At 32.8% G+C, this 21,886-nt stretch overlaps 1 long non-coding RNA gene across 5 annotated transcripts in view; it reads right to left on the bottom strand.

Moving 5' to 3' along the window:
* The window catches only part of LOC112645897 (uncharacterized), a 120,255-nt gene that overhangs the window by 11,292 nt on the left and 87,077 nt on the right, over nt 1–21,886 (bottom strand). The gene's annotated exons all lie outside the window — the stretch shown is intronic.

The following is a 21,886-nucleotide window of genomic DNA, read 5'->3' as shown; positions in this document are numbered from 1 at the left end:
TTCCTTCACCAAGTATCATATTTTCAATCTTGTATACCTGTATGCCCATTATTTGCTTTGTTAATCTTCATCCATTAGCAGAAGTGTTGTCTCAACTGCATTATTACTATATTTCCTTTTGAAGTTTTCAAGTAATTTGTAATAAGACATTTAAGACTAATTGCTTCTGAGTATGAAGTAATAAGTATATACAGCAGAGTATACATTTTATTTTTTAATAGTTTATTCATTTTTTATGTATTTGTTTATGTATTTGTTTATTTATTATTTATTTATTTATTTATTTATTTATTTATTTATTTATTTATTTTATTCATGAGAGACCCAGAGAGAGAGAGAGAGAGAGAGGCAGAGACACAGGCAGAGGAAGAAACAGACTCCATGCAGGGAGCCCAACGTGGGATTCAATCCCAGGACTCCAGGATCAGGCCCTGGGCCGAAGGCAGGCACTAAACCACTGAGACACCCAGGGACACATGTATGTACATTTTAATACATATTAAAGTAATATTAGATCAGATTGCTCCCAGTATATTTTTAAAAGTGTGTTATGTCTTGAACTATAAAAAAAATGTAGTTCAATCATTTAAAAATAAAGTAGTAAAATTTGATTTCTTGGTTTAGTTTTTAAAAGATTTTATTTATTTATTTGAGAGAGAGAGAGCCAGAGAGAGAGAGTGCACAAGCAGGTGAAAGGCAGAAGGAGAAGGAGGCTCCCCACTGAGCAGGAAGCCCAAGGTAGAACTCAATTCTAGGAATTGGGATCATGACCTGAGCCAAAGGTAGAAACTTACTAACTGAGCCAATGAGGTGTCCGACTTTTTGGTTTCTTTAATGCATAAGAGATAGTTGTTTCAAGTTCTACATTTTGAAGCAAAACAAAAACAAAAACTAAAACAAAAAAACAACCACCTTTGGGAATCTAATGCAATTTTAGGGTATTGACCAGACTTTTTAACTTGTCATATACTTAATTTATATTTTAGTAATAGTAAAATTACTCCACATGCTTGGTAAAAACTACAATAAAAAGCTTTATTACTTCATTATCTGTGAGGTGATTTGTTTCCAAGCACCATATCGTTTTACCTTTGTGATATTCAGTTGTATTATTTTCTGTTGAGAACAGTTACATGTATTTTTTGGTATGAACAAATTTAAAGAGCTATAGAGGAAATGCAGTGTTTTGTTTTGTATTAATGAGCAATATAATTATTTTAAAATGTGTCCTCAATTTTAAAATGTTCAACTCAAATACAAAGTTTTAAATGTTGGAAAATTTAAACTTATGCCTTTTTATTTTTATTAGTTTTTAAACCTATGCCTTCTTTTATAAAGCCTAGTTTTAGAAATTAGTAATATTCACTAAAACAAAGAAATTTACTAATACATTTATTTAAACATCATCATGGTAAAAGGAATATTTAAATTGGTTTTAAAAAGAAAAAAAAAAGACTTCTTGATGAAACTAAGTCTGAACATTGGTAATATTATAGACCTGATTAAAACAATCAGAATTTACATTATATAAGAATACATGACATAGCTTATTTCAACACAAAAACTTCACGTTTGTTCAGTTTTTACTTCCTGTTCTCTGAAAGATGAAAGTCCACCTTTTACAATTCACTGAAATTGCAAACTACCTATGTTCGTATGTGACTAGAAATGTATAATATACTGATATTATAGTATCATTTCTAATAGAATTATTATTAATATGTTGATAAAATTTATTGGGGATTCAATTCTGAAAGCCTTAGGAAAAATGTATTACCAGACTATGGTTATTAATAATTGCTAAATATTAGAGCTAGAAAGATTTCTCTAAAATATATGAAACTGCCATGAAATTTTCCTTTGGTGAGAACATTGTTTTATATACCATTTACATTATAGACGAAGAACATATTTTTGAAACTTTGCTCCAGAAAATAAACTTTCTTTTTTACTCTAATATGCTTTTCTCAATCCTGTCTGCTATATTAATTTAACCTTCTACAGTAGATTTTTGTGGATTCTCAAGCTATATAACATTTATTTATGTATATTTTAAAGATTTTATTAATTTATTCATGAGAGACAGAGAGAGGTAGAGATACAGGCAGAGGGAGAAGCAGGTTCCCTGCAGGGACCCCAATGGGGGACTCTGTTCTAGGACAGGGATCATGCCTTGAGCCAAAGGCAGAGGCTCAACCGCTGAGCCACCCAGGCATCCCAAGCCTGGGATGTTATAAATATATAACATTTATAACATTTATAACATATATAACATTTAAAAGAATGTTAAATATATAATGTTAAATATATAACATATATAACATTTAAAAGAATAATTAGCATTTAAGTTGATTTCTTTTTACTGCTGGTTTCATTTTTCATTTCTCCCACTGAACTCTAAAACTTACAGACTCAGGCAATACATATGTAAAATAGAGATATTTTCCTAGAGAAATTAAAAATATTAAATGCAAAAGAGAAGAGTATATAGAGAAAACTCCTTAAACCAATGAAAAATAAAATAGAAGTAGGAAGTCCAAGAGCCAGAAGATTATATCCACTAATCTTTTCTCTGTTATATAGTAACAATTTTTTGTATTTGGTTATTATCCCTTTATGAATTTATTTTCTACCAGTAGTGTCATTTCTTTTAGCCTAATTGCTCTTCTAACCAAACAATAATATAAACCATAGCATTCAACTTCATATATACTCATAGGAAGAAAGGACTGATAGATTAAATGACATTTCCAAAGTCCTACTGCAGTCAGAATAAGCTGTTGCTAGGAAATATGTATACCCTCACCTCATAATTATGATAGATTGAAACAGAGAGAATTAAAGCTCCATCCCCCTCAGGACAAATTTTTACCAATAACCATTTTATATTACCTTATTTGCCAAAGTATTATTTCTTGAACAACTAATACAGTCTATCAGAAAGGTTGACCCTGTCATAATGACTGAAGTCATAATATGATGTCTTTGTAACATTTGATGAAATATCGTATTAGGTAAATTGCCTACTCATTAAATTTTGAATTACTCTTTCTAATTAAATTCATTGCATAGGACATGAAATTTATTTCATAACATAAACAAAAAAGGTTCCACATGCTAGTATTATCATATGTAAAGAGATCAGAAAACAGGGAGAGAGTGGGAGACAGAGCAGGAGAGAGAACAAGGGAGATGAGAATATGTTAACATTTCATTTGCTAAAACAATTTTGAATTAAAATGTATTTTTTTTAGTATTGTCAGTTCTTACTTTTTAATTGGGAAAAGTGTTATCTTATTCAAATAAAGAAAAAGGCAGTGGGTCACCTGGGTGGCTCAGGGGTAAGTGTCTGCCTTTGACCCAGGGCATGATCCTGGAGTCCCTGGATAGAGTCCCGCATCTGGCTCCCTGCATGGAGCCTGCTTCTCCCTCTGCTTGTGTCTCTGCCTTCTCTCTGTGTCTCTCATAAATAAATAAATAAAATTTATAAGAAAAAGAAAAGAAAAAGGCAGTGACACTATATGATAAAAGGAATTTTGACTTCAATGGCTATGAGCCAGGTGTTGCAGTCATGGAAAATATATGTGAAAAACCATGGACATTATTAATGCATAAACCATGCAAGTAACTAATTAGTACTAAAATTAATGGTTGTAGGAATCTCAGGCACAGGTGAAGGATATTGTACTCTTAGACATAACGAGGATTGTTTAATAGTTAAAATTAACATCTTTGAAGTGTTTTACTGAGAATAGGTAAGCATACGTCAGACATAACAGTAATTACTCTGAGGTAAGTCTTAAGGTGTATTTAAATCATAGTATTATCATCTGAATTAACAGCATCTATTTATGCTCCAATCAGACAGCAATTCTTCCAGCTGTGTTATTTCTGGAATTTTTAGCAAGAACAAAAATAACATTCAGATACATGCGCAAGGGTTGTGAACTTCTGTAATAGAAATACTGTCAAAAGATCTACATGTCTAAATGAGCAAAGCAAATATAAAATGATTTAATAAAAATAAATTTTCTTCTCATAGTTTATTTCTTCTTCATGCATTATTTCCAAATTGAATGAAGTTTTTGAATCAATACAATAGTTAAAATTCTTATATTTTGTGTAATTTTCCTTGGAATTTTAAACATATTAAATATTTACAAATCATTTTAAAAAGGGAGAGATAATCAAATGAGAGAAAAATATCTAATAGTATCTATTTGAGGTTTTTATTTAAAGAAGAATTATATGTTAACCTCACTATATATTATTAGTAGTATTACTGTTATTAACAGAGAGATATGGGTCTAGAATGAATTGGCAAATAAGAATGCTATATGTAGAAAAAATATATAACTAGAAAAAATTTTCCTCAGGAAGGAAATAATTTTTCTTAAGAATCATTAATGGGGGATCCCTGGGTGGCGCAGTGGTTTGGCGCCTGCCTTTGGCCCAGGGCGCAATCCTGGAGACCCGGGATCGAATCCCACATCGGGCTCCCGGTGCATGGAGCCTGCTTCTCCCTCTGCCTGTGTCTCTGCCTCTCTCTCTCTCTGTAACTATCATGAATAAATAAAAATTAAAAAAAAAAAGAATCATTAATGGATCTATGTAGTTCTTTCAATAAAATCTCTAATTTTGAAAATTTTTACTTATCTTTTAGAGTAATATGCAAATTAAATTTTGCATATGAAATCTACTGCTTCCTCATTTTGACATAAAAAAGATTTTAAACATAATAAAATTTGATAAGAAATTTGTGGCATCTGTAATTTGTCTACATGGCCTGATGCTATTCCTGCAAGTCTTTTTTAGTAGGTATAGATATTTGTCTTTTTGTAGATAACTTGCCTACATGAAAAAAAGTGAAAAGAAAACCTTAATCACTTAGCAAATATTTATTAACAACTTTTCTGTGTAAGTCACTGAAGTGACCACCATAAACACAACTAGTAAAAATCCTAGACCTCAAGGCCACATCTTAGTTTGGGTAGAGGGAGAGATAGGATCAAATAGATTCAATTCCATCAGCCACCTAAACATGAGCTTTGTTTATCTTGGGCATGTTTTTGGTTACTGATAAACATATATAGGCAGAAAGATAGAAAGCATACTACTACCCTAATTGTTGTTTATACCTGTGTTGTATTTAAGCATTTACCCCACTGCTTTACATCCATTAGGGAAGGTGGTATGGTGAGTTTAGGTGGCTCAGTTTCATCTCCAGGCTTTGTGCAGGTATGAGGTTACAGTTTATATCTCAGGATTTACTTTATGATCTCATCACCAAATCCTGTCTGATCCACCAGCCACCATGGCATCATTTCCAATTTACTTCTCTCTCTTTTTCATCCTCATTTCTGGCATTCAACGATATAAATGCATGCTACCACTTATGAATCAGAAGCCCCAAATGAGGGCAAACTTGATGTTAGTATCATATTCCTCTGAAAATTATTCAGAAATATGACAAATGGCACTTTCTTGCATTTGGAGATAAAGATAAAGAGAAGTAAATCTAAGCTCTAGAAATTTATTGTCCTTACATAAACCTTTGAAAAGTACATATAAACCAGAAAAAGCATAGCAATAGTGACAAAGAATTCCTAAAATCATCATTTTATTTAATTTTGTTAGTAAGAATGATCTCAAACTTTGAAGAGAAGCACGAAAAGTCTTTATTACACAAAAGCATAAAATGTGTATTGCTTCCTTTTATCACTCTAATGTCTCAACACTATAGCAAATAGTATCTATGAAATATCACTGTAATGACATTAATACTGGTAATGCAATTTCAGTTTTAATTGTTTACCTTAATAAGACAGAAAATGAACATATAAAAACATTTTCTAGTATTTATCATTTCAGCAACAGATTTGGTTTTTCTTAATATTAATAAGACGTAGCCAAGTTCAACAAGCTGACCATTTTAATTTCTCACATTAAATTTTGTTTGCTGTTTTAAATTTTTTTAATGTTTTATTTTATTTTTTGCTGACATCTCATCTCAGTAGCTCACAGTCAAAATCTAATGGTCTGTAGCAAAGCTCAGCCTCAGAAATCAAAATCATATCAATGTTATGTGAAAGAATATCCCATTAAAAAAGTATCATGCTGCCTTGTGATCTAGTCTTCTAATTTCAAAATATCTTTGCCTCACCAAATCTGCTTCTTCTCTACCAAATATCAACTATTATCAGATATTATGTATGATGAGACTCTTCCCCTTATATGTTATTAAAATAAAAGTTACTATCATCTCATTGTTTTTCCTTGCTATCCCTCCAGTCCATTCCTGTCCTAATATGCTGAAAATATTCTCAGGGTTAACTACTTCATGTCTGCATGAGCTAAATTAAGACCAGTATAAAGGCAGATGTCTTATCAACATTTCTGATTGCTCATATGACTCCAATTGTGAATAAAGAAATAAGAGTTTCCTGGAAACACACACACACACACACACACACACAGTTTCTGTTTATCTAATTTTCAAAATGTCATTAAGGGGATCAGCTATTAACATGACACACATAAAATGTGAAATGACTAGTACTTATCAGAGAAGAATCAGAAGGTATATTAACCATGTAACAGAGAAAAATATCCACAGAAATATTTGGTAAAAATATAGTAAGTTAAAAAAGCAGATTGAGGACAAAATAATATGGAACACAAATCAAGACAGGTAGATGCAACGGTTTGCTTTCTTGCCACCAGAAGTGTGAAGTTGTGAGGTGAAACAACCCAACCAAAAAAATGGATGATTTAATAAGATTGTATTAAGACTCCCATGAATGCTGAACTGCACACAAATCTTGTAAAAGTGCACTGAACTTGCCACCTTACCCAGATTTTTACAGTCTTATATCCCACAAAATAATTAGAAACCATGGACTGAGGAACATGAAACTCTGGCAAGGTATGATGAGAAAGTCTGGATAGGAGTCTTGATGGGTTTCTACTGGAAATAAGAAATTAGAGGACTGTGCCTGTTAAAGAAAAACTTCACCTTGCGTGTTCAAGAACTTCTTGGGAATTGCAGACCTGTATCTGCCTGAGCTCTGATCATGGTCAGGTGACGTAGTAAGCATTCCACCAACACATATTTCCTGGCTTAAACTGCAGATGACATTGTTGTATGGAAGGATGCATGAGAACAACAGAGTAGGTGAATATACTAATGGATATATTAGTCAAAATTACATTCATCTGCCAGCTGAAAACAAAAATATACTTCTCATAGAATTTTATTTGTTTCATAAAGTTCAGGGTTGGTATGGTGGCTCAAGGTTGTCACTGGGAATTCAGGCCATTTCCATCTTTTTACTCTCTCACCCTTAAGGGCTTGCTCTCTCACCATATCCTTGTGGTTTTATGTTTACATGTCTCCTCCACCCAACCAAACAGGAAGAAGCAGGAAGGGAGAATGAGGAATGGTTGTCATCTGCAATAGACAGGAACTCTGTCAATCTACAGGTTAGCTCAGGGAAGATAAATACCCCAACATCACTGTTTTCCCATTTCGGATCCCTTGCTGGTGTCAACTAGAAGGCAAAGGGTATTGAACCCAGTTGAAACAGTCCCTATGTCAACCCAGGGCCTGATCCTGGAGTCCCAGGATCGAGTCCCACGTTGGGCTCCCTGCATGGAGCCTGCTTTTCCCTCTGCCTGTGACTCACCCTCTCTCTCTCTCTCTCTTTGTCTCTCATGAACAAATAAAATTAAAAAAAAAAAAAAAAGAAAGAAACAGTGCCTATGATGGAGGAACAGAGGGCTAGCTGAGGACAAAACACATTGACAAGTCCTTGAAACAGGCAGTGACCTTCCTCTATAGATTAAACTGCCTCAATGTAAATACTTTGCTAAGGGCAAAAGTCAGTTTTAGCCCAACCCCCAGGATCCTGTAAGTCTACTTTAATGTGTAAAAATTCCTTTAGAAATTTTCTTATCTCTTAACCCCCAAAGTACATGTTGGCAATCATCCTCCAAGCACAGGGCCCACCGTTATACATCTCAAGGGTCTCATGACTCAGGTTTTATTAGATGGTAATAAGTGACCTTTTCCCCAACAATAGCTAGCCCCCTCAAGGTCCTGGAAACCTTGCTTCAAAAATTCCTTAGAGACCATGCTATCTTCAAACCCCTCCCCACTAGCAGGTATCTAATCAGCCACTCCTCACAGGCCAGGAGCACCACTTCTTCCTGCCCATGGGTCCTGTCCCTGTGCTTTAATAAAACCACCATTTTGCACCAAAGACATCTCAAGAATTCTTTCTTGGTCGTCATCTCTGGACCTCACCCCACCAAACCTCACCTATATTCCAAAACTTTATCACCTAAATTTACACTTCCTTGGGGGGCAGGCTTGAGGGGGTGGGCAAAGCATGAAGCAAACAGAAGGAGGTAGATTTGAAGGGACAAATGGATAATAGCCAGTACAATATCCAAGTACCATGTAAAATCTGTGCAAGAAATATTGAATTGAAACTAAAGAGCGGTCATGCTTTGAGTTCAAATGGATAGTTCAATTTTAATGTCTAATTAATGATATTAACTAAATGAATTTAAATTTAAAAAATATGATATTGGTAAACTGCATTCTAAGTAACCTGCACTTCTATATAACACTTATTATGCATACATTAAAACTCATTATTTGTGCCTTTTCCCTCAGACTTGGTTGCATACATTATGATAGATTGTGATTAACTTATTCACTGCTTATGGTAGACAGGATACTAAGATGTGTCCCCAAATTCCCATCTGACCAGAGAACACATACTTTTTACCGGTTATTCAATGACCAGTAACTGTGTGCTATGATGATATTTTGTAGGTATAATTAAGATCTCAAATTAGTTGATCTTTTATTTTTTTAAAGGTATAATTTGGAGATATTTTTGTTTCTGATGAAGTCATTCAAATGCATGATTTATGAAGTTAGAATTGTATCATACTGTTCAAATTAGTTGATCTTACGATGGGAAGATGATCATTGGTGAGCTTCACTTAACCAGGTGAGCTCTCATATGGGTGTGAACTCTTCCTGGTGAAAGATCCAAAGTCAGAGAGATTCTATATGTGACAGATTGGATGTGAGGGAGATTTTCTAATGCTAGCTTTTAAGAGAGAGGATGTAGATGGCCTCTGAGAGTCGAACACAGCCCTGGGCAGAGAGCGGGCAAAGAAACAGGGGCCTCATTCCAGAACTACAAGAAACAATTCTGCCAACAATGTAAATGAGCTTGGAAACAAATCCCAAGCTGTAGATGAGAACCATAGTATGTCTCAAATTTAGCTAGATTACAGCCTTGTGGGAACCTTAGCAGAGAATCTAGTTATGCTTGGCCCATTCTTGACCTACAGACCTGGGTTCTATTTATAGGAACTATATATACACACACATATAATATAGTTACACTATAAACTATATACTGCTATGTCCACAAGTACGGAGATTGCTCCAAGAGAGAAAAATAGTATTGATAAGATAATTTTCATGTAGGAGAATCAAGCCATAATAACAACCTTATAGATAATATAATTCTGATTTCTCACTCGACAGATAAGAGAGCAAAAGCTCAGAAAAGTTTATATATCAATAGTCAGACAAGTAAAAAATAGCTGAACATCTTGACCAGATGAACTCTTTCTGCACTTCCTGCCCCTGGCTGTATGCTGCACATTGCTGTTTATCCAGGTTTCCTCTTGAAAACAGTTTCCTAAATAAATACCATGGCACTTTCCAGATTTTGAAATACGTGATTCTTAAGCAGTAAACTGACAGGAATTTTCAAAATAGGTTTTTAACATCACTTTTAAATTGCTAGAAAATAAGTAATCCATTAAATTTATGTAGCATTATTTCAAACACATTTATACATTTAGCCTCCATTTCTATAAGTTTTATTGAAGAAAAATCTTTAAAAAATTTAGAATTTAAAGTTATATATTTAATCTGAATTCCTTTTAAATTAATATATTTCAAGAAAATAGAATCCTAAAAAAATTTTTAGATGCTCTCCATTTTACAAAATGGACAATGACATTTTGTAAGAACATCTTCAATTTGAATCATCCTAGAAAAAAATCCCATGTCTCTTGTTATTCTATATTCTGGTACACCACTGTTAAGTATATTCCAACTCATAGAAACAAAAGCAAATAAGCCACAGAAACACAAATGGACAACTTTCATCCAATAAACTAATAGCTAATAGAGTGGTATCTAATGTCTTTTTAAATTTAATTATATACTTGAAATGTTGACTTCCATATTAGTTTCTAAATATAACTATAGCTTTCGGTTAATCAACTTTATTTTTAGACTTTCAGAACAAATCAAAGGACATCTAAAATTTTTACTACTGAGAATTTCTGAGAAAAGTCGTAAATAATTTAATATGAAAAAATATATAATAATGATATTCTATCAAAGTCCAAAACATAAAATTAATTCAGATAAAATTACTTTCAGGAGCTAATTTTTTTTTTAAGTTTGCAATACAATTGTGGTATCAGAATTCTGTAGTCAACGAAAGCAAATGTAGAACTTAAACTTATATTGCAATTATATTTGCAATTTCTAAAGCTCAATTGGAAAACGCCCTTCAACAAATTTCTAAAAACAGTGTGTGCTATGAGACCTCTTCCTAAAACCAGTTTTGTTAAATAGAAATATTTAATGAAATATAAAGTTTGCCTTCAAATTTGAGTCATGAAGATGATCTTTATTTAAATATATATTTTCTAGAAACTAAGAATATTTAAAAATTTCAATAGTTTATGGCATGTACAAAATCATCCAGGATTTTAATTGTAAATATTTTAAAAAACAAAGCTTAAATATCAGGGGAACAATACTTTAGCATTACCAGTAAAAGATAATGAGTTAACTGAAATTTAAGGATCTTTATTGCCAGCAAATAATTGCTTAACAGATTTTATGTGGGAATATACTGCATTGTATTGGTACCTAACTGTATTGTTTTCCTAATTTTGGACTACTAATTTTGTAAATTATCTGTAAGTTTCATTTTCCAGCAAGTTCATCAGTCTCTTTAAATAGCTTTAATTTCTCTTGAAAAAATTAAGACAGCATTAAACCAAGAAAAAATTACCTATTATATTGGTAAAATTTAATTAAACAAATGAAAATTTATAAATTATTTATGTATTTATGTGCAACTGAATTTGTCTTTTTTTTGTTAAATCTCATTGTTTCCATTATTATAATTATTATTCCTTAAGTTTTTTGGGGGGAATATAAATACAAATATAAATTTATATAATTTCAAATATAAAAATAACCTTGCAAATAATAAGGACCCTAAATGAATTATTATCCAATTTAACATAAATAATAGATATTTATGACACATATACAAACTAATGCCAGAATTCTAATTCAGTAAAGACTTTATAGTTGTCTGCTTCATATTTTGACAAATTTTATGGATTTACAAATCCATGTTAATATGTAAAATAAGCATTTTTCAAATTTCATATACCCTGATCTGACATCCTTATATCCAGGGGACACCATTTAGAAATCTGCTCCCAATTTACATTAACTAAACATCTGTGCCAACTGGCAATTTAGTTCGTCATGAAATTTACTTATATATTTTGTCCTCTTCACAACTGGGCTGTGAATACACTGAGAGCTGAGACTTGATATAATAACCATTTATTCATCAAAATACATATGTTGGCTTGCACACTATTAAATACTCAAGAGAATAGTTATTTTAATTGAGTGTGGTTATCAATAATGAGGCAAATCCACAAATGTTTTGGAAAGAAATTAAATAATCTGCACATGCTATTTATGTAGATAGAGAGGTGGACTAAAAAAACCAACCAAACAAAAAGCCAAAAAAAAAAAAACGGAAAGATTAATTTCTTATCAGTGACAGTAACATCAGGTGGTATAATAGATAAAGTCTAAAAACTCAGTGCCATAATATGTCAAAATGTAATGTATTTTCTCTTCATGCAGCTACCCTAAGGGGATATTTCTGAGTGGGTCGCTCTCCTGAATGAATGGAATTTAAGCAGTAACTCAGAAACTAGGCTCCATTTCCTTTAAATGGTCCTCATGTCCTTTCCATTAAGTTAGCAGACTGAAAAAACAAAACAAAACAAAACAAAACAAAATAAAACCCAGATTGGAGAAGACCTTCCCCCTTTTCAGTAGACATTCCCACCTCAGCCTAGAAATGGTACCTCTACTCCCTGCATTGGTGAAAACTAGTTACATAGTCACTTTGACTCAAGGAGACCCCAAAATTTAGTTTTACTTTAAGAAGTGAGCACTGGTAACCTCTACCATAGCTATTAGGAGTTTCCTCTGAATGTTTTAAATTCTACTGTGAAAAAACATAGAATCTATTTTTAGGAACTTTTTGTGAATTCACGTCTTAGAATGGGGTATCTTTATCCCCTGATGGAGGGCAGATTTTGTTCAGAGAATTCTTTTTCTGATAAAGTATATCCTCTCCTGGGATACTGTTACATTCTATGCTTTCTTATGAAGAGAGAATTATTTTTTCCAGCCTCTAAATTTAGAATATCTGTGTTTTTTACATAATACCATCTTTACATATATGAAAGGCTCATATAATAAAGGTAATGGCATTAACTACCTTTATTAGTCTTGCTTTATTCCTTTTATTTTTTTATTTTTATCTTTTTGCTTTATTCCCTTTTTAATTGTAGACATGATAAAGTAAGTTATATGGAGTAGTATGCTTTGATAGAGATCTACCTTGAAGTTATTCTGCATTTAGCAGTTTTTTTAAAGATTTTTTTATTTATTCTTGATAGACAGAGAGAGAGAGGCAGAGACACAGGCAGAGGGAGAAGCAGGCTCCACGCAAGGAGCCCGACATGGGACTCCTTCCCGGATCTCTAGGATCAGGTCCTGGGCCAAAGGCAGGCACTGAACCGCTGAGCCACCCAGGGATCCCTGCAATTAGCATTTTTAAGAAGAGCTTAAAGAATCTTTTTACTCAACAGTATATAATAGAAATCATTGCTATATCATGTTTCATTTATGAAACTGCTATTAGTTTACAGGGTCTGCATAGAATCAGTGAGTTTTACCAGAATCTAAATTAAGTAATTCACTAGTCCAGTTGACATTGTCTTCAACTCTTTCTCAGTGAAGGATGTAGTATACTGATTTATCTTCTGGTTCAAGCCTTTAACTTCATTGTGGATCTCCTTTTTGTTTAATATCCATTTGATTATTTTACAGTTATAGAATCTTTCTTTTCATAGTCTTCTGTCTTTGTCATGTAATTGTTACAGCTACTAAAATTGTACTTCTAACTAGCAGTTTCTAAATCCATTCTTATTATGTCAATATGTTCTATTCTATGAATTATTTTGAAACCTGAAACTCACATGGAATATGCAGACTCATTCCTTAAAATTGTGACATAAAGACAATGAAATTTATTCTTTTTACTTTTATTTTAGAATTCTCAGTAATTAAAACTTCTCTAATGTTCCCCTAATGGTGAGTTTAATGACTCCCTATCTTCACACACACTAAAAAAGAAAACCAAAACATGGAGGATCATTAAACTATCATTTATTATAAAGATAATGATAATTTTGCATTTGTCTATTTTCTTTTTCCTTTTTGGATTCTTTTGGACTACTCATGTTTATTATTCCATTTTTATTCTGCTAAGTTACTTTTCCAGGATGGAGGCTTCTTTCATTTTCCATCTAACTTGTAGTAACATATAAAGGCCCCATTTCTAACCACTGTGCCATATTGCTTTTTTAATAGTTTCCTGTGTCTATCTTTCTAAACACAATCTTTGTGTTGCAGGATTTCAGGGTTCTTCTCTCGCAGAGTCAAGAAATAAATCTCAACAATAGGGTGAAGTGAAGTTTATTAAGGGAAGGTGAGAACAGAAAGGATAGCTCTTGAGAGTGAGAGAGGCCCTGAATGGGTTGCCATGGAGGGCTTTTATGGTCATTGTTTCATAGACAAGTATCCAGAGAACTTGGCAAATTTGTCTATAACAATGAAGACAAACAAGGTGAATTTGTAAATATTATAAAAATATCTATATCTAGAACAAACAAGGTAGATTTGTTAAGTTTCCTTCTGTCTTGTTAATATCTTTTCTGTAACATTTTTCCCCTACATCTGGGATTTCTGTGAGCCTGGTTCCTTAACCCCCTGAATGACCTTAGTCATGTTGCCCCCTACCTGTCTCTCTCTACCTGTCCCTTACCCATTTGTATATACAAAGATAATACATGAGGTATATAATTCTCAAATCCATAATATTTCATTTTATAAACAATAATATCCTTAGTTTTTAGTATAGCTATTAATGGCACACTAAACTGCCATTATGTTGGCTCTCAAGTACTTGCACACTAAACAATGTTTATGAGATTCCTGCATATTGTTATCTTTATGTTGTTCATTCATTTGCATTATTTTAGAATATTCTATTGTATAACTATACCACAATTTATTTATTCAATTTACTGTTGCCTGGGCTCTTTTCAATTTTGGGCTATTGTAAATGATGCTTACATGAATGATTCTAGTACGTGTTTTTGATAAACATATTTACGCATTTTTCATTGTAATATTTTTAGTGGATAATGCCAAAGAGTTCCCCAAATTGATTGTGTTTTGTTCTGCCAGCAATGCATAAAATTTTCAGTTGTTCCACATCCCTGGTAACACTAATTAATAGCAGGGTTTTTGTTTTGTTTTTATAATTTCATTTATTCTAATGAATGAAGCAACATCTCTTTGTGGCATTGTCAAGGAAACAGTGCTCTGTGAATATTTTCCTTTCTTATTGTTTGTTTGTTTATGGTCAGGGCTTCTTCAGCAAAGGGAATTGATATAATTTAATGATAGAGTCAATCGTCTTTTAATCCTGCTTGCTTTTGTTTGGTTGAACCATGTGCTTACATTTCAAGTGACTGAAAAAATATAAACAAAAAAATTATTCTCCTTTTCTCAGGAGAGGAAGGGGATATCATGTAGTCTATCTACACTGCCAGACTGATAATTATGGGGCTCATCTCCTATTGTTCATGACACCTTCTTAATGTATGCACAGACATAATCCTCTGTCTATCCTTGCATTGTGCTGAAGTGGAGAAAGTGTGGAGAACTGATGTGGTTATTGTTGTAAGTAATGACAGTCTGCCTTAAACCAGAAATGTTTGCTTTCAGAATAAAATAGGTATATAAATTACGACATTAAAAAGGTATCAGGTATTATTTTGGATGCACATGAGGACTAATGATATTAAACAATTTTCAAATGTTAATTTGCCACTTGTATACCTTTTTTAAAGTATCTGTTGAAAACTCACTTCCATTAAAAAATGATTATCTAGGGATCCCTGGGTAGCGCAGCGGTTTGGCGCCTGCCTTTGGCCCAGGGCGCGATCCTGGAGACCCGGGATCGAATCCCACATCGGGCTCCCGGTGCATGGAGCCTGCTTCTCTCTCTGCCTGTGTCTCTGCCTCTCTCTCTCTCTGTCTGTGACTTAAATAAATAAATAATAAATAAAATATTAAAAAAAAAATTATCTAAAAAAAAAAATTATTATCTGCTTTCATGTATTAAGTAGTACAAGTTCCTTTTAATATAAGTTGGTAGTGTGTTCTTTGTCAAACATATATAATATCTTCTCCCACTCTGGTTTTGCATTTCAGTGTTTTTAAAATTTTTAAAAAGATTTTATTTATGTATTCATGAGAGACACAGAGTGAGGCAGACAGAGGCAAAGGGAGAAGCAGGCTCCCCATGGGGAGCCCAATGCAGTACTCAATCCCAGAGGCCTGGATCATGACCTGAGCCAAAGGCAGACACTCAACTACTGAGTCTTCCAGGTCCCTGCATTTTCAGTGTTTTAATTGTGAATTTCAGGGGTGTATAGAAACTTAATTTTAATGAAGTTCAACTTATCAATATTTCTTTTATGATTAGTATATTTGCATGTGCATATTTCCTTTTCAAAATATATTTACCCACGGACGCCCCCTGGGTGGCTCAGCAGTTGAGCGTCTGTCTTTGGTTCAGGGTGTGATCTTGCAGTCCTAGGATTGAGTCCCACATCAGGCTCACTGCATGTAGCCTGCTCCTCCCTCTACCTGTGTCTCTGCCTCTCTCTCTCTGTGTGTCTCTCATGAATAAATAAATACAATCTTAAAAAACAAAAACAAAAACAAAACACAAAAATACATTACCCAAACCAAACTCATTGAATAGTCAGTCTTCATTACTTCTAAAAACTCTATTATTTGTTTCAAATATGGACCTACAACCAATATTATTTTTGTTGTATGTTATGCTTTAGGGTTAATAATTTTTCCCATGTTCATCCAAACTAAAAAACTCAATTTCCACTGGATTGAAATTTTTCTTAAATTAGGGCTATCATAGCATTTGTTTCAATTCTATTTTATTTTTCAATTTATCTATCTTTGCATCTAAACTATCTTAATTGAAAAAAGATAAAAAAATAAACTATCTAAATTGTTACAGTTTTATTATAATTTTGAACCCATTATGTAAATCCTCTCGCTTGATATTTCTTTAAGATTTTCTTTGGCTATTCTTTGAAACTTTGTGGTCCATAAACAACTTAGAACCTACTTATCAATTTCCACCAAGGAAATGTTTTTATTATCATTATGAAATTTTGAATAGGATTGAATTAAATCTGCAGATCAGCTAGGGAAAGTATTCACATCTTCATAATGCAGATTTTTCCAATTTGTAAAATCCTCACCTGGGTGCTTTTATGATACCCCCATGGTGAGATCTGACCTAGTCAAATTAAGAATGAAGCAAATATCTCCCATTTAAACAAATCTTCCCTGTTATTTTTCCTCACATAAAAAGCACTCAGTAAATATTTGCTTAATGTAATTTATTTGGTAATTAGTGCTGAGTATGCCTGTACTATCTCTATCATTGGGAATACAAATTGGAAATAGGAGTACCGGAGAAACCAGAACAAACATCTTTCTATCTCTACAGGAGGTAGTCAATAGAGACAAAAGGCTCTGCACATTGGATACTTAAATTTTCTATGCTTCATTTAAATTTCACCATTTCATAATTACCTCTATGAAAGACAGCTCAACAAAGTACATACTGATCATGATATGTGTTTGTTGACATATACAATGTGATTAATGTCAAAGGAATATAACTGAGTCCATGTAGGAGGGTAGATGTATTTCATTTTCTATTTTAATGATTAATATAGAGTACAGAAAAAATTCATAGATTTATCTCAATCTATGAAATTAAATTAAATCAATCTGAATTTAAATGATTGAATGAAGAATAGAAAAGAAAAATGAGTCCATTATCCAATAGTAAAAGCAATATTCCATGATGGTAGAGGATTCCAGGAAGCAGTTAGAATTTATTTAATTAAAATAGAGACAGGGCAGATACCTTCTTCCAAATTCTCATTCTGAGAGAGCTCCATATAGGAGAATTAATAGGCAGAATATTTAGATAGTCATACATGAAAAGAAGAACAAAAGAACACATCAGGAAACATTTTGTACAACCACTGGATTAAAAAAAAAGCAGGTAAGACATCTTAAAAAGAATAGGCAAACTTGGGACAGGACATAATAAATGCCTACATTGAATTGGTATATGAGAAAAAGAAAAAATCAAAACATTAAGTAAAATGGAGCACTTGGTTGGCTCGTTAAGTGTCCAACCTTTGATTTGGCTCAGGTTATAATTTCATTGTTGTGAGACTAAGTACTCATTGGGCTCTGTGCTCAGTGGGGAATGTGCTAGAGACTGTCTCTCCTCTGTACCTCCTACTTCCCTTCACACTCTAATAAATAAATCTTTAAAAAATAAAAAAGAGAAATGTTAAACAAATAAACATTAAATAATACTTGCTAGCCTGATTTTTTTCCCCCTTTCGGCTTTTTCATTTTTAAACACTAAATTCAGAATTCTAGAATATTTTATCTTCAAAACAGAGACTTCTTGCTTATCAATCTTTTTTTTTTTTTTTTCCTTCCTCTAGGTGGTACTACAAGAGAAGGGACACTGTGGCTTGCCTGTGGTGGAATGCTGAGGCCAAGATGAGCAAAGCGGAGACTAGGGAAGATGAGCCACACAAAATGCTGACTTCTGTATTTTTTTTCAGATGAAAATAATGTCTCTGTTTCTTGCATATTTACAGAGGAGGAAATGGTGATATTTTAAACCAGAGAAATAATCTATAGTTTTATTTATAAAGAAAAAAATGTAACTCAAACATTCTTTTTCAAAGTTAAAATTCTGGAATTATCTGAACTTTTAATTATTGGCTTCTCTTTACAACTAACACTTAGTTTTTAACCTTTCATATAAGTTTCAGAGCAGGGATCCCTGGGTGGCGCAGTGGTTTAGCGCCTGTCTTTGGCCCAGGGCGCGATCCTGGAGACCTGGGATCAAATCCCACATCGGGCTCCCGGTGCATTGAGCCTGCTTCTCCCTCTGCCTGTGTCTCTGCCTCTCTCTCTCTCTCTCTGTGTGACTATCATAAATAAATAAAAATAAAAAAAAATTAAAAAAATAAGTTTCAGAGCAGTGTTGAGAGAAATCTTTATCTCAATCTATTGAATTAAATATTTTATATAATTGTGTAGAAGGCATGGAGAATGACCAGGTCAGTAGGAGTCAAGTGTGTAACATAGTTCCTACTATATTTATTAGATATCTGAATTTTGAAAGCATTCATAACCTATTTTAATGAACATTAAAAATTATAATTTCCAGTCCTATTCATTTTCATATACTTTACTGTCAATCATTTAAAGAAATGAAAATTTTGTGTGCATTTCTAATTTTTAAAGATTTCATTTATTCACTTGACAGAGAGAGACAGAGAGAGAGAGAGAAAGCACACAAGCAAGTGGAGTGACAGGCAGAGGGAGAGGGAGAAGCAGGCTCTCCGCCAAGCAGGGAGTCCAACATGGGGCTTAATCCCAGGACCCCAGGTCATGACCTGAGCAGAAGGCAGACACTTAACCAACTGAGCCACCCAGGCACCCTTGTGCATTTCTATTTTTAAATCCATTTCTCAAACAGGAAAATCACATACATAATTATACATTATATACACACATATATAAATTATACAAATATGCTTAAAACATAAATGAGATTCATGGATTTTTAAATGACTTTTCTGGTATTTGATTGTGGGTGTAGGGTGGGAATGCTCATTTAAGCATATACATTTGGAGGAAAAAAAACTAAAGTAAACGTTATACTTTTCAGAAAGACTTGGACATTAAAAAATATTTTATTTCCTAGGGTTCCTACATTTTGTCTTCAGAACAAGATAAAACTAACCACAAAAATCAAACTCTTCTTCTCTTGAGCAGTTCTCTCAAGAGTAAACAACTCAATAAAAATAACTTCTTGTTTTTTGCTTTTCTAACATCCCTGGAGAGGAAGACAGCAAAACAGAATACTCGTTCATTGATCTCCTGTTCAATTCCCAATTTCCCACCTTCAGACAAGTAATTAAAGATACGTTTTTAGCAGCTTATGCTATAAAGTGGAATCACTAAACCTGTGAGTCACTGTCAGTTACATCCATTCCTAAGCTGAGTGAAAAGACATGGGGTCCTCTTAGTTGGCATCACCTCTATTTTTGTCTCTGAAACTCAGTGCTTAATTCTGCTATTTTAAAATACTTTGTGTATTTCAAATATTAAATCCATTCAGAATTAATTTTGGCATTTTGTTATATGGTATTTACAAATAAATAGCTAGTTGAATTAACAGTCCTATTAAATAATCCATCCTTTTGACTCTAACTAGTAAATACTAAATTCTCAAATATATGAAGATCTATTTGCAGATTCTCTATTCTACTAAATCCAGTATCAGTCTGGATACTTTACTACAATCTACTTTACCATCTAATATTTCTGGTATTTGATTAGGGTACTACTTTCCCTCTACCATCACAATGCCAGAAAACATAAATATACATACCCTTCATACCTTTTCTTTTAGTTTCTTGGATATCATCATGTATTGTTAAAAAGGAAATTAAATGGTAAATTTCAAATCCATCTTTAGACTTTTTCTGGTTCACAATTATTTTTTTTGTTATTTGAAAAACAGCATGAATCATTTTTTCCCACTCCAAACATGTCTGTTTCACAAGAAAGGACTTATCGTCCATCCATCCTTTCACCTTCCCAGTCTCTTTTTCCTACCCTCTGAAATCTTAAGAATGCTTTAACAGTATTTCTCAAGACTTATGTAAAGGTTTTGTGGAATTCGTCCCTTGCATCTTAAGATACTTAACACTTAATCTTTATATATTTAAGTGTACATTTAAGTACATATGTAGCAAATTGTACCATTCATGAGTATTTACTTTTCTTTTTATCTTTGCTTACTTATTTCATTTGTGCAACTTCAATTTAGTTTATTGGACTTTTCTTGACCACTTGCCTCAGATTATCAAAACACTCTTAATTCTTGTGTAACCTCAATAAACACTTTTAAAATATATATGAAGTGGATAATATATTCTTTACTACCTTCTAGCTTATAGGGTTATACTTAAGAGTATGATGTCCACCTGTTTTTCCCTTTTGAGGTTCTTCCTGCCTCAGTGTTTGAAAGACATTCTCTTTAACCTTGGATTTCTGATATGTTCACAGATTTGGATAGTTGTCCTTCAAAAGTCAGTATACAATTTTTTTTTTAAAGGACAGTATAATGTTAAGAACATAGCCTCTGACACTGACACTTGATTGAGTTACTTGATATATCAGTGCCATAGATACCTCAACCTTAAAATAATATCTAACTTAGAGGTTACTGCAAGTGTTAGATAAATTAATATATGGAAAATATTTACAGCAGTGTCTGTTATATTCTACAAAAGTATAATCTTTTAAAATATTATTATTGTTATTATTGTTACTGTTATTATTATTATTATTTTGCCATCATCAATCCAGCCTGGAAATTAGTGAACATTTCATTTGGAAAATTGGGGCATTTTATTTTTTCATCTCCAGACCACTTATTTCTATTATTTGATCAATTATTTCTTCTCTTTCTTGAACTTCTGCTATTTCACTATTAATTTCCTAACTTTATTCAAGTCTCACATATGCTCTCATAATTTCAAACTATTTTTTACTGCTTTATGAAATATGTCCTTCACCTCAACTTTGAGATCCAACATTGACTGCTCTCCTTCAGTTTATTTGGAAAGATGACTTTTAAATTAGATGCAGAAAGGCTTTTAGTATTTGTGTGTTTATAACTTCTTAAGTGATTTTTTTTAATTGAAGTTTTTAATCAGTTCCTCCAATATGACTGTTGGTGAGGTGTGGCTCTGAATGTGCTGTCTTATATTCTTATCTTTTACTTATCAAGTCGCCACATAGGAATTGCTTCCCTGGGACAGAGAGACACAAATTGATTATTGCAGTAGAAATTCTCTGCATGGTCCTGGAACTTTTCTTCTGGTGTAGAAGAGAGCAAACTAAGTTTTTAGAACAAGTGCTTAATTAACATGATGAGTATGCTGGCTATGTGACATTTCTACAAAGATCCTTCTTTGCTCTTCCATTGGGCTAGATTGTTTATCACTTATCATACACAAACAGAAGAGGTTTCAGAATGCCCAGTAAGCTAAGTAGGTTGTCCCATTTTTATATGTAAAATTCACTCTCTCTTTCTTGTAGATAAAGATTTACAACAATTATATTCATTTTGTGGACTTTCCTCTGATTCCAGACAGTAACTTTTGAAATTTGGCATTGTGAGGAAAAAGTAGAATTTTGAGATAAAATGCTTGAAATTTTATTTCG

Source organism: Canis lupus, chromosome 34, assembly GCF_003254725.2.
Source record: "Canis lupus dingo isolate Sandy chromosome 34, ASM325472v2, whole genome shotgun sequence".
In the NCBI taxonomy this organism is placed as follows: Eukaryota; Metazoa; Chordata; class Mammalia; order Carnivora; family Canidae; genus Canis; species Canis lupus.
This window is presented reverse-complemented; position numbering and strand designations above follow the sequence as displayed.